The sequence below is a fragment of the Homarus americanus genome, unplaced genomic scaffold, assembly GCF_018991925.1.
Source record: "Homarus americanus isolate GMGI-L3 unplaced genomic scaffold, GMGI_Hamer_2.0 scaffold51752, whole genome shotgun sequence".
In the NCBI taxonomy this organism is placed as follows: Eukaryota; Metazoa; Arthropoda; class Malacostraca; order Decapoda; family Nephropidae; genus Homarus; species Homarus americanus.
Window position 1 is genome coordinate 65,176 of NW_024754741.1, and position 13,635 is coordinate 78,810.

The 13,635-nt window shown below is 37.1% G+C and overlaps 1 protein-coding gene across 1 annotated transcript in view; it reads right to left on the minus strand.

Moving 5' to 3' along the window:
* The window catches only part of LOC121856107 (calmodulin-A-like), a 122,379-nt gene that overhangs the window by 23,116 nt on the left and 85,628 nt on the right, over positions 1-13,635 (minus strand). The window lies entirely within an intron of this gene.

Below are 13,635 nucleotides of genomic sequence, written 5' to 3' on the forward strand. Positions count from 1 at the left end.
ACACATATAATAATACTGTATCATAAATAAATGCGTAATACTTCGATTAATTTTCTACACTGCAAAGTGAGCTACTAAAACCAGTTATCATAAATTAGGAATAATTATTGTCTGCGCTTTCAAGTACTTTATGATGCCCTACTTCATATACATACTTTATTTGGTAATGATTTACGGGAATATGACTCCGGCACAAAAGGTTAACTAATATGGCCAAATATCCGACTTTTCTTATTCTGTAGATTTGTTGTATTTCCTTCGTATCTCGAGCCCTTCTTGAGTTCTTCATTTATTTTCTTCTCTGCAAAACTCTCCTTTAGCATTCCTCTTGTGTCTGCTGCAAGTGATTATGTTTATAACCCCTCATTAATGCCTCCTTTAAACAAGTTCGAAGATTGTTTAATGTTAATTATGTTTTCCTCCTCTTGCTTTAATTTTTGTTTCACAATTACCATCATAACTTATGTAGCCTCCTAAATATTTTAGAGCATCAACCCATTTGAGTTCCATGTTGAATACCGGAGATAGAAGTTTTATTCCTCTCCCTCCCCTTCCTTCCTCTCTTTTTAATAAGGAAATAACATTTACTTTATAGTGTTTACTTTTAGCTTATATTATTCATCTTTTTCCACTAATCTGTTCATGAGTTCTTACACTACCCCGTCACTATGTGCGATGACAGCAGTATTATATGAAAACTAAATATTTTATATAATTTTACCAATAACTTTTATCCCTTTATCGTTGCCTCCAATTACTATCATTAAAATATATGATCCGACATTACATATGTTGGAGATAGTACGTTGCCTTGCCTAACAACCTGCCTAGTTGATGTTTTTTTAATCTATCATATGTTTATAGTTGTTGGGCTAATGGATTACTAACCTTGTTTCGCGCTGAAAGACCTTCTTTGTTGAAGCGCAGTAATAACGTTATAACAACAATGCCTAACACTAAACTAATTTGTTAGTTCACAATTTACTAACAATATAACTTCCTGATGCTAAAAAAATATTGTTATAATCATAGTAACTCCAAAATTTGTTTTTCATTTTCAACTATAAAATATGTTTTCCAAATTCATAAAACAGATATACTGCAACCTTCTTTCTTACTCTAAAGCCCTTTCACTTCAGAGTAAAATACATTCCCTAGTTCCTCATCCTTTTCTAAATCCATTTTCATCTTCTGGTAATACATTGTCTATTTTCGTCTTTATTATGTATAAAATAATATATAATAACACTTTGCATGCATAACTTTATCTTAAATTGGGTGCGAATGTTGATTTTTTTTTAATCCTTAGGAAGGTCTTACTAGGTCTTACTAGTTACACATTTTAATCAAACAATTGGCCACATTCCTTTTAATGTCTTTTAGAAACTGCCGGAAGCTGATCAACACTATAATATCCGTCAATTTGCTCGCAGCTGCTTCAACTTCTGTTTCATAACTTGGTAGTTTAATCCTTATTTCCTTTATTTTTCTTATATTCTATCGTTATCACTATCTAGTTATCACACACACACTCTGTTCACCTTTACTTCATTTCTTCTCCATCAAATAAATCTTATTATCTTTATTTTTTGTGGTCCCACCTATCTACCTGTATTTATCATAATTGGTTTAATAAGGGACATTTTTAGCGACCTTTCCTCTCAATGTTTTACCTACTCTTGAGGTGATGTACTGTACATCAAGTGAATAGAGACATTTGTACCTTTGGTTTGATTCCACTCAATAGTTAATCTAGGGTCTGTCTAAAATTTTAATAACTGTCACTTTGCTTCGATTTATTCGGGTTTGCATAAACTACTGATGCCATAATGCAGGAGAAATATTTATATTTTATGCAAGCAGAAAATTGTTTATTATGAAACGGTCCAGTGAACAATAGAGAAATCAGAAAAAAATCAAGAAAAATTAAATCTAAAAAAAACGGAGAATGTTTTAACGTTGAACTTCAGCTCCTGCCATAGTGATGTTCGAAAACGTTCTGTACCCCTCTGTAAACACAAGTAGTCTTCATAAAGAATAAAGTGCAGATACATCTTCTCAGCTCCGTACACATTCTATGTAACATGGTTATAACATGTAAAGTTGGATAATAAGAGGGAGGACTTGTTTAAGTGTGACCGGGCGGTGTTCTTGTACCAACCTTTTCAACACTGGGTCACAGTTCTCAGCAGCTCTAAATCCTTTGGTCACATATAAATTTGTCATCATAAAAAGGAAACATTTAATAGGAAAATCATACTTCTGTATAAGTGTACACTACAAGTATATTACAATAAGTTGCATTTATCCAGAAAAATTGATCGTTACATTTACACTTACAGTACAAAGTACAAAATAATAAACACTTACACATACAATTCACTTGTGCAGCCACGCCTCATCACAAACTACATCGTGGGGCGATATTTCTTGTCGCTGCCACTCTCATGCACGCAGACAACATCGTCTCTCCTAGCCTCTGCCTTTTTTTGCTCTTGATGGTGAGCAGATCTGAGAATCCTCTCTCAGATGAGTAAGTGCTGTGGAATGCCACCAGAACTTGGAGTGCTTTACTAGCGATCACCTCATCTGCTTCTATCTGGCTCACTGCTCCCCAAAAGTCGGTGCGGTTGCGGCTGTTGAAAAGTCTTAATTTCTGAGTCACAGTGGAGTTCGATCAGTGTGTCTTTTTCATGAGTGCGCAGATTGATGTCGTTCAAGTTTGAGATAAGGAACGGGTTTCTTATCCAACTATTCTTTTTCTTTTCTTCCTCATTTGCAGGTAGGAAATAGTGGTTAAAATTCGGCTGGAGAGCGGCGAGATGTTGGGACACAACTATCATCATTTTGTCGTCATTGACTTCATCCTTGGACTAAACAATCACTTACCCAAGCTCATCGAAGTCTGAAAAGTACCTTCTCTCAATTCTTTTCTTCCACCCTGAAATCAAGGATGGTCAGCCCTAGGGCCACCTAGGCGTGAATTTGTTTAAGATGTAGAAGCTGTCGCCAACGCAACAACCACACCCTAAGTTAACGAGTTTCATGACCCAGTGTCAAGGAATAGTCCGAGAAGACCGGACAACTCGCCAAATGCACTGGCTAACCATTATCCCGGGAAACGATCCGCAATTCGATTAACATCCAGGTTCCCAATTACTGCTGGGTAGACAGAGGCAAATGGCGTAAAGAAACTTGCCCATAGTTTCACCCTGCCCGGGGACCGAACCCGGGTCCACTCGCTTGCGAGGCAAGCATGTTGACCATTACACACACACACACATACACACATGTACGCACGCATACACAGGCACACACACACACGCAAGTATACATACAAGCACGAACGCACGCATGCACGCACGCACGCACACACACACACACACACACACAAACGCGCACATGCACGTGCACACATGCACACACGCACACGAACGCGAATGCACATGCAGAACACCCCCCCCCCATACACACACACACTGATTAAATTTTTATATGTGCTTGATGTCTTAGGTTTAAACATATTTATATTTAGTTGTAAAGAAAGATCATAATAAACTAATAGTTAAGGACTCAAACTTAAGCTGTGGGGATTCTACAGTGCTTGTGTTCGCACTTTCCCCACACTTTGATTATACCGATAGTCCTCTTTAATCAAGAGCTACTAAATTACTTACAGTATTAATGAGTCATAGTAACAAAATTAAAGTTAATAGATTTTCAAAATTCATATTGTGTACATAATATATATTTGGAATAACAAAAATATGCGATTAAGTTTAAAGAAAGTCATTCAGTGGGTGATGGAGAAGGGGGAAGGTGGAGATATGGAGATCCTTTATTTTTCCTACCCACATTTCTTAAAATATTGACCACACTTCTTGCTCTTTCCCTACCAATACAAATTCCTCCTGCGCTTTATTTCCTGCTACATACCCTCCTTGCCCTACAAGTATAACCCTTCCTCATCCTTCAGCCTAACATTATATTACTCCGCCTGGAGGTATCGACCCCTGAGGCTCCTCTTAATAGTAATCTCTATTCCTAGTAGCACAAGACACACGTCCTCCTCCTCCTCCGATAGGTTTTCATGTTAGAATTGTTACCCTTCCTCCTGCTCTGTCAGCAATAACTCCTCTCCCCAATTTTTTCAATAAGAACATTTACCCTGCCTTCTACAATTTCTCCTCCACCAGCCTGTACTTACTCTTCCTACAAATAAAAAAATATTCTACACCTCCTCCCCATCTTTCTAGAACTATTCCTTCTCCCTCCTTCTGCTCCTGTTGGTAGTACTAACCCCTCTTTCTCCTTCTGCGGGGGGTGGAGGGGGAGCTGGTGTTGTCGTGATGGATGGCTGGGGCGCGTCTTCCCTGCTGGCTGGCTAACCCACTCATTGTATCCATCTGCTGACTCTTCCTTTCTCTTTTACTTCTTCTTCTGATATTTCTACTTCCTTTTCTGATCAATTGTCTTCCTTATTTTCATATATCCCTTTCCTTTCTTGTTCTTCCTTTCTCTTATAATTCTCTGCGTTTATCTTAGATTTCTCTCAGGTTTCTCTCTACCTTTCATGGAAATTTGTATTTTACACTTTATATTTGTATCCCACTTGTCACTTTATTCACGTTCTCCTGGAAAAATTTTCATCACAAACAATTTCTATCTTTTCAGAGAAAGAGAGAGGAAAGACATACAGGTATATATATATATATATATATATATATATATATATATATATATATATATATATATATATATATATATATATATATATATATATATATATATATATATATATATATTTATTTATTTATTTATATATATATATATATATATATATATATATGACTAGGAAAAAAATGAAACATTATTTGCTCGAAACGATGAAACTTAAAAACAGCTATTATTATGGTTTATGAAAGCTAAGGGAAAAAAATTAAGATAGGACTTAAGTTAAGATATAAAGAAAGAGAAGGAAGGTGCGAGAGAAAAGAAGGGGGGGGGGGGTCGAGGGTAGGCCTCTCCACACGAGAGCTCCTCAACACTCTTCAGTTGGAGGTCACATTTTGGGTTACGGAACCTAAAGGTAAGAGAATGTTGTGGTTCAAATGTGTTTGTGTAATATTGTACCTGACTTGCTTCGTCTATTCTGAGCCATTCAGATTTAGATTTTCTGTTATGTTGAAAAATATTAAAGGTGATATATTTCGAGTCACAAATTCCTGTGATGTATTATTTCATAATTTTGATCTGGAATGAGTATGGCATAGAGATTCTATTCGTACTGTCAGTGTTAATGATCTGTCAATTACGATGAGCTGTCTGTCACTCGCACACAGAGGTAGGCGCTAAGTATCCGTTCGACATTCTAAACGCACCATACTTGATTTATGTTCTTATTGGTATGACAGTCATGATTGGTAAATGGATGAACGTATAAGGTACCAGTGATGCTTTGCGTGTAGATAAGTGTCATTGGTGTTTGTGTTTGGGCAAACGACCTATTCTAATATTCTAATATGGCGATTGTAATTATGTCATTGATGTTTCGTGTGTGTGAATCACCATGTCATTCATATCAGTAGGTGAATGAACGAACAACTGATGTTTAGTTCCCGAAATCAATGATGTTTATTGTGCAAATGAACGTGTCATGGAAGTTTAATGTATGCATGAACGTGCCGCTAATACTTATGTGTTTAAGAACATGCTATTTATGCTTATTGCGAAGGTGAACTTGCCATTAATGATTAAGAACATAAGAATCTAAGAATGAAGGAAACTGCAGCAGAACTATACCAGGCAGCCCCGTTTACACCCAACCCTAATCGCTTATAATTATGTCTGTCCAACCTATAGGCTTATTTGAAGCTTTCCGGCGTTTCTAAATAATGATGGCGTTTGATAATTTGTTACAACTCATCCACACCTTTACATCCAAACCGATGCTTACCTATATTACGCCTAAATCTAAATTTGTCTAATTTAAAACCATTGCTACGTTTTCGCTCAGCCTTTTATACATGTCATTCGATCCTATCACCCCTCTCACTCTACGTCTAAATGGACAGAATAAAACCCAGAAAGCCAGTCTTGCCAGCCACCAACCAGAATATTTTACCAATACCAACATGGCTGCCGTGAGTGTAAAGAGTGACTTCACTGTTCGTTGTTAGCGCCGTCTCCTCTCACAAAACCTAATTGACACATGCAGGGAAAGATGCGTAGAAAAGTTACACTATTTGAGAAACTACCGCATATACTGTGCTCATTGTAAATCATAGTGAAAATGATAGTAGATTCTTAAGGCCTGTGCGGATACAGCACGAGGTAGACGATGTCTTTTATCGGTACTCAGGGAGAGTGTAACTGGCACTGCACTCGGCAGCCATCATTTATCCAACTGTAAAATTAGGTGCTCATTCACAGCTTGGTGGACTAGAGCACCTCAGGCATGAACAACCCAGGAAATATAGAATATGAAAATTTACATCATATTACAGGTCCTTGCCCTGTAAATTTTTAACTTAGACCTCTCACCACCATCACATCCTGAGAGTTTGCCTCAAGGACATGCCAGGACACGGCCTTCCTCTTGTTCCCTTCTAATTAAGCACCTGAAGAGGAAGACGTGTGTGTGTGTGTGTTGCTCCTCCAAGAAGGTGTTAATACTTTCGAGTTATCCCGACTGCATACCGAGAAAGACAAACACCCACGCCGGAAAGACGCTGCCGCTGCCCCTCCCACACTAAATGTAGCCCCCCACATGTGCAACATCTGTGAACGATACTGCCGGTCCCGTATCGGCCGATTTAGTCACCTCAGAAATCACCAACGTAGGTGACATCCTTAATAACTCATATCAGTGTATCCTAGCTGGATAATCGTCATACTCGATTCCGAGTGACAGCAAAGTAGTAGTTGCAGTGTGTGTGTGTGTGAGTGGTGGTGTGGGTGGAGGGTACTAACAACTTCAGTGTACTGTTTCATTCCTTTTTTCTCGTAATATATCTTAACATTACCTTGTGGTATGAGCGACCTATAAAACCCATTCTTCATTCCCAACTTGTTCTTCTTCCTTTAATTAGTCTTCTGATGAGAAAATTTCGGAACACTTTTCTCATTAACTTCATCTCTTGCCCTTGAACAACCATGGACAGACACACTAAACGATTTTCTGTCGTTTCTATTGAATCAAAGTCACCTAAAAGTTCAACTACATTGCGTCCCGTGCTTGCGGCAGTTTGCCACCGATAGCTTGCTAGTACTGTCCGAGCAAAACAAAACTTTGGATATCAAATGCTACGGAAAGATTAAGAATCAACAACCACAAAAACATGATTGGAACATGGAATGTGAGGGCATTATATGATGCTGGTAAGTATGCGAATGTTTGTAGGGAAATGAAAAGATTGCAGTAGGACATTCTGATATTAAGTGAAGTAAGATGGAAAGGTTCAAATAGCATTAGCAGTGAAGATTTTTACTTCATATATTCAAGTGGTGAAAAGTAAGAGAGAGGGGTTGGTATTATTGGAAACCAGAAGTTGAGCAGTAGTGTAAAGGGATGTTGGGCATGGTCAGAGATAGTTTTGCTAATAAAGTTTAATGCTGAACCAATGGACTTGGTAATAATACAAGTTTATGGACCAACAAATGATAGTGAGGATGAAGTCTTAGAACAATTTTATGAAGGTTTAAAGAAAACAAAAGACCATGTGAAGTTTAATGAATGTCTGATTATAATGGATAATTTTAACTCAAAGGTTGGAAAAGGATAAGAGGCACCAGAAGAAGGACCACATGGGTTGGATAATAGAAATGAGAGAGGAGAAATATTAATTGACTTTTGAAAGAAAAACAAGATGATAATTACAGCTCTATACGTGCGTCTGCCCCCGGGACAATGCAAATAAGAGTAGCATTGTCAAGGATCAAATAGATTGCATTTTAAATCAGAAGAGATTCAGAAATTCAATAGCCCGATCCAAGACCTATCGAGGGACAGATTGTGGGTCAAATCACGTCCCAGTAATGAGTTTAGTGAGGCTATAACTTCAAAATTCAAAAGAAAAGCTATGGATAAAATCAAAAGGGATCCTGGGAGGCTCAAAACAGGGGCAGGGATAGAATATGAAATTGAAACCAAAAATAGATCTTCAGTATTACTAGAGGGTGACTTTGATGAACAAGGACCAGGACAACAATTTAATTACAAAAAAAGTAATGTGAGAGACTGGGGAAACTTATAAGACATGGGAGGAACGAGACTAAAAATAAGTGGATAACAAATTAAGTTTTAAGGAAAATAGACGAAGAAATATGATAAAATGAAGTGATGCTTACAATAAACTTAACAAAAAAATTAAAAAGGACTGACGTCAGGGTAGGGTTAATGATATAGAAAGGATAAGCAATGAGCTAAAAAAACAATGATAGAAGGTATAACTGTAGGGGAATGTACAGAAAGATAACAAATGAACCAGAAAAAAGGAAATAAATTGGTTGGGACTATTGAAAGCAAAGACAATAAGATCCTGTCCGAAACAGGAGTAACAGTGGTAGAGAAGAGAAAATGGAGATATGGATCATCTGAAATAACGGAAGTGAGGAATTGATTACATGAGAGAAATATTCTCAGATTGTCTATTGCTTAACAGTGATAACAAAGACTGCGAAATGTCATTACACCTGTGAGAACAATATTCCACAGGAGGAGTAAAAAGTTGAGCAAAGAGAAGATAAACCAAATTCAGTGGAGGTAATGGGAGGGTTCTGAGATAGGTCACAACTTCCAGTAAGATCTTCATTACTGACATTAGTGACTGATATAACAGGGATATAACTGAATGGAATTAGAGACTGGATCTTCTTTGTATGGACACTGATCGTAAAACAAATAAATAGTGGAATTTAACTACTGGAAGCCTTAAATGGGCATTAGGGCTGTAGGATAAACCTCATGTACACCACAGTCACACAAAAAGGTCCTATCAGTCCTCCGACCTGAAACTCATGAACCTGTGAATCAGAGACATCTCACATTGTTGGGCCCATTATGATGTCTCGGATTCACAGGTTCTTGAGTCTCAGGGCTCATGGACTGCCAGGACTTTTTTCCTTGACTGTACGTCACTATCATCAGCAAAGAAGTGTAGGAATGAAGAGAAGGATGAAATCTTTAATATTATATGTAATAAAAACGTAACTGGAGTAAAAGCTTTGAGATGCTCCAGCACGGGTAGGGAAATAATGGAATTGAAAAGGGTCAGAGAGATCAAAGGAAGGTTGAACAGTTCAGAGAGGATAGGAGCAGGTTCAGTTGCACATAGTTTGAGGATAAAGAGTGGAATACCATCAAATCCTGTAACTTTATTTTGGTTTTGTTTCGAAAGAGCAGAAAATTATTAAGGTCCATGTGTGCATCATGTATATGTATTGATATGTATACAAGTATTGTTGATGTTAATAGTAAAAATGAGGGTTTGTTATTGTGAGTGATAATAGTGGTAGTGGTGGTCGTTATGGTGGTGGTATATGATATAGGATTTTTTTTTTCCACTTACAACGGCTAGTTTATTGTACACCCCATACTCATCCTGTGGGCGATAGTACAAAAGGATTACAGAGTAGAGTTTACAAAGGGTCTGCATAACTAACCCCAGTGGTCAGGATATTAAAGCATTGAATGTTACAGAGTATTTCAAATAAATTCTTTGTTTAGTTCTATACATAAAGGGTAACTTATTCACAACTGCGTGAGTACAGGAGTGTGAGGCAGTATGTCTGGCCTCACACTTTGTTAGTTACATTTGTGTGAGAGGTATTCAAGCACATTGTGTGTTTGGTTCTATACATGGGAAACGATATACTGTCGCTACTTAGTGCAAAAAAGTGGATACAACCTTAATGTCAGCTATCTTGCCTTTACAGGTGATGGTGGTGGTGGTGATTGCGACGGTGTTAATAGTGGTGGTGTGGGTGGTGGTAGTGATAGCAGTGGTGGTGGTGGTGTGGGTGACGGTGGTGTGGGTGACGGTGTTAATAGTGGTGGTGTGGGTGGTGGTAGTGATAACAGTGGTGGTGGTGTGGGTGTATTGAGAAATGTTTCTCTTGCATTCTTCACCAGTACTCAGGTAGTTGCCTCACCCCTTTTCTCCTGCTTCCAAGTGGTGGTCGAGGGAAAATAGGATGAGTTTCTTACACGTCAGTAATCACAATTAACATTTTTTGGTGAAATCTACGTTATATCGATGTTAATAAAAAGTAATACAAAAAGAGGTGTGTCGAACGAAATTTTAGAAATCTATTATATTACTGTTTATTAATTATTCGAATAAAAGTTTTTCATGATGCTAAAACAAATTATCATCCTAAAAAAGGACACAAGCAACTACAGGAAGTTAACTGTAAGCAAAAAATTACAAGGTGAATAAAACAATTTTACTATGCATAGAACTTGTTGATGTGTGACTTAAAAAGAGAGTCTGAAACTTGCATATATATTGTGAATTATACTGTCTATGACTGACTGAATAAAGTGAAAAGAGTTGAAGAGCTGCAGGACCTTGAGGTGTGAGAAAAGCCAAAGCTGACGCGATCTCTAACACCAACGCTTCCTGAACCCTGACACCGTTGAAAGCATCACTGTTACCAACACTGATACGAACAATAACATGGCGCTAAACACTGACACCATTTATGACACTAATACTAATATATAGTAACACACTAACACAGTACGAGGTCACCAATTATGTCAAAACTTATATCATCAAACCCAAAAATATTGACATTAACACTAATATTAACTGTTGCACTAGCACCAACAAAAAGAGCGACACTGACACCAAGAGTGACACGAACAATGACACTAAAAATACTATTGACAATGACAATCACATTGATAACTAACATTAACACCAAAACTGAAAAAAAAATTGTTAAAGTTGCACTAACACTACCAGTAACATCAACACTGACACAAAGAAAAGTAACACTAATACCGAGACACTAATAAAGAAAAACTGATACTGACAATTATACTGACACAGAGCGACACTAACACTAACACAAAGAGTAAGCGATATTAACATTAACAGAAAAAAACAACAACGATACTTACATTAATGACCTGAGCCCGGGTGGATAATCCCCGTTCAACAAAACACACACACTAATACTGCCTAACACTGACACTAAAATTGATGCTAACATTCACACTTGCTATAATAACTAACACTAACACTAACACTAACAATAATACTAACACTACTAACACTGACACAAACACTGACACTAACACTGACACTTACAATAATACTGACACTGACACTAACACTGACACTTACAATAATAAATAACACTGACACTGACACTGAAACTTACAAAGATAACTAATACTAACACAAAGGCTAAAACTGACACTGACACTAACAATGACACTGACACTAACAATGACACTCACACTTATGATAATAACTAACACTAACACTGACACTAACACTGACACTAACAGTGACACTAACATTGACACTGACTTACATTGACACTTACAATAATAACTAACACTGACACTAACACTGACACTAACTGACACTAACACTGACACTAACACTGACACTAACACTGACACTTGACACACTAACACTAACACTGACACTAACACTGACACACATTGACACTAACACTGACACTAACACTGACACTAACACTGACACTAACACTGACACTAACACTGACACTAACATTGACACTAACACTGACACTAACACTGACACTAACATTGACACTTACAATAATGACACTAACAATGACACCTACAATAATAACTAACACTGACACTAACATTGACACTTACAATAATAACTAACACTGAAACTAACACTAAGACTTACACTGACACTAACATTGACACTTACAATAATAACTAACGCTGACATTAATACTAACACTAACACTGACACTTACAACAATAACTAACACTGTCATTAATACTAACACTAACACTGACACTAACACTGACATTAACACTAACACTGACACTAACACTAACACTAATATTGACACTTACAACAATAACTAACACTGACACTAACACTGACGTTTACAAAAATAACTACAGCACGTTTTTTCCCAGCTGAGAAAAGATGCTCCGCCCCCTCCTCAAAAGTTACAGCTGATTGGCTGTTGCAAACCTGTCCGATTTTGTCCTGAAGTAATGGTGTATTTTCAAACGAGTTTATTCAAAATCGTTGGGATGACCGTTTCTGACGAGAAAGATATTTAGCTAAATTATATAAAGATACACACATTAATTTTTTCAAACATAAGCACGTAGGAAGTTTATTAGAAGTATTATACACGAATTAATTGTTAAATTCTGGTAGCAAAATCACGCTTTCATAGGATGCATTTAATATATATTTATTTTTACCCACAATAAGGTATACTAAGAACAAATTGCGTATCAGTAATACAACGTTATGCAAAAACAACATTTTAAAGGATCAGAATCACATTGAAATGTTACACGACCGTCAGCAGAGGCGGGAAATATGACTGAGAGCAACTTCATATTTTTCCCTCTTCTGCTAACAGTCGTACAATATTTCAATGTGACACTAAATGGCACTACCACTGGCAAGGGAAGACACCAACAATAATTTTAATTGTGATCCTGACACCAGCAACAACAATAATACTGACTCCAACTCTGACAGTGTCACACTAACACCGTCACTACTACTACACTGACACTATCACTGACATCAACGCTCAAACTTACACGGACACTAACAGTGAAACAGTGACATCAACAATGACATAAATAGTGACACTTACACCACCATAAGTCAAACACTAATACTGGTAATAACACTGACATCAATACCGAAAAAAATAATGGAGTGAACTACAACACTTTCAGCATCAGTGACACCTACAGCAAGGCTTACAATGGCACCAACAGACATCAAAGTGACAGTAGTAGTGGCAATAACACTGTAAATATCAGTAACACTGACACCGACTTTCATATTAATTGAGACATTAACTCTATAGTAATAATATGAGATACTATCAGTAACATTAACATTATCACTAAAACTGACACCAACAGTGACACCCTCACTAAGATACACCAATAATGACAATGACACAATAACATTAAGACAACAGTGATGCTAACATTACACCAAGACTAATTGTAACTTTTCCTGTAAAGGAACCCCGGTTTTTCTGTTTCCTTTTCTCTAAATGTAAAGGAGTAAGAGAGATACACTCTGAATGCAATAAATACTATTTTAAAGGTGACAAAGTTGGGTAATTTTCCGGTGAAATTAAATTATTTTGTAGCATCTTTTCATTTTGTATCGGTTTGTGTATATCAATTAAACAAAATCACAACTGAGCCGTGGGTATAACCCTGATTACTTGGAAAATAATGTCCACCCCGCTCTCCCATTCTGTCTGCAGGTGCCGCGGGAAACGAAATTATTATTCAGTTGTTTTCCCAGGTCTTGGTTGGTTGCTTGTCCGGATGAAATCTCAGGCACGTTTTGGGTAAAATAGTGAAATTTGATCACACAGGTGTTTTAGCAGTTTTTTCTTTTTTAGTTTTATAATTTTAGA